Here is a 1,445-nt window from a genome sequence, read left to right as displayed (position 1 = left end):
TTTTTTTTTTTTAATAATTTTTTTTTTGGTCTGTGATGTAACTCCAGTCTCATGTATGTAAGTGTTGGGTCACCTGACTTTTGGTTGACAGGACTGTGGCTACTCTAACAAAGTGTTTATATGAGGCATGGGTATCACTGTGGGGCTCCTATTTTTCAACTCCTGGCTGCTGTATCAGAACAAAGCTTTTAAACAAGGTATATAGGTATATAAACCTGTATATAGGGTTGCTAAGGACCAAACACACTCGCCCCCAGAGCCTCTGCTTTTTGACAGCGTAAGGTTTCCTTCCCCCCACAGTTACATTTAAAATTGTTGCCCGTCCGCACGACCACATCATTCATTTACAGCAGTGGTTCTCAACCTGTGGGTCGCGACCCCTTTGGGGGTCCAACGACCCTTTCACAGGGGTCGCCTAAGACCATCAGAAAACACATATTTCCGATGTGTAAGGAGCAGCTGCTGTGTTGAAAGCAGCTACTCTGTTAAAAGCGGCTACTGTGTTGAAAGCAGCAGTATTAGAGGTAAAACGACACTCGTGAATTATAATTACTGGGTAAATAATTTTATGGTTGGGGGTCACCACAACATGAGGAACTGTATTAAAGGGTCACGGCATTAGGAAGGTTGAGAACCACTTATTTACAGGGACCTGTGAGTGGATAAACCAGATGTCCTGTCTGCCACCGCAGCAGATAACTTGTAGTTCTCAAATGGACTACAAGTGCGCTGATCAGCTCAATTGTAGTTCATTAAATCTTTCTCTAGCTTTCTAACTGAAAATCTGTACCGAGGCACAGGCAGAAAGCTGGAGGAAATGTGTGCAGGAGCCTGACATTGCACCCATGATTCACTGATCGTGGGTGCAATACTCTGCAGACTCCTGTATAAAAAATAAATAAATTCACATTATTTTATGTGCATTTATTATTTTTTTACTTTAAAGGTGAATTTATAAAGCAGCGAATCTCACATTCACCAAACTGCAGGTGAATGTTCCTAGTCCATGTGTTGTAAATGAGTGACTGATTCACCACCAGTGAATGTTTTGTGAAAGTCACATTTACTACTCATGTTTCCTGTATTCAAAGATACCCTTTAGTTTGTCAGGTTTGAAAATCATAGCTGGCTGTAAAATTAAATGGGTATTTTTATTAACAATAAATTGCAAAATGTAATACAGCTCTTAACTGACTGGAAACAGATATTTATTTATTTCACGTACTTGTATAACGCCGTCAATTTACGCAGCACTTTACATATATATTGTACATTCACACCAGTCCCTAACCCTCAAGGGGCGTACAATCTGAGGTCCATAACATACATTCATACATACATATACTAGGGACAATTTAGACAGGATCCAATTAACCTACCAGCATGTCTTTGGAGTGTGGGAGGAAACTGGAGTACCCAGAGGAAACCCACGCAGACACATTAAA

This window comes from Staurois parvus, unplaced genomic scaffold (genome assembly GCF_062004578.1).
Source record: "Staurois parvus isolate SC_StPar_1 unplaced genomic scaffold, SC_StPar_1.0 ptg000450l, whole genome shotgun sequence".
Lineage (NCBI taxonomy): Eukaryota > Metazoa > Chordata > Amphibia > Anura > Ranidae > Staurois > Staurois parvus.
The sequence above is the reverse complement of the archived record's forward strand: the minus strand, read 5'-3'. Positions refer to the sequence as shown.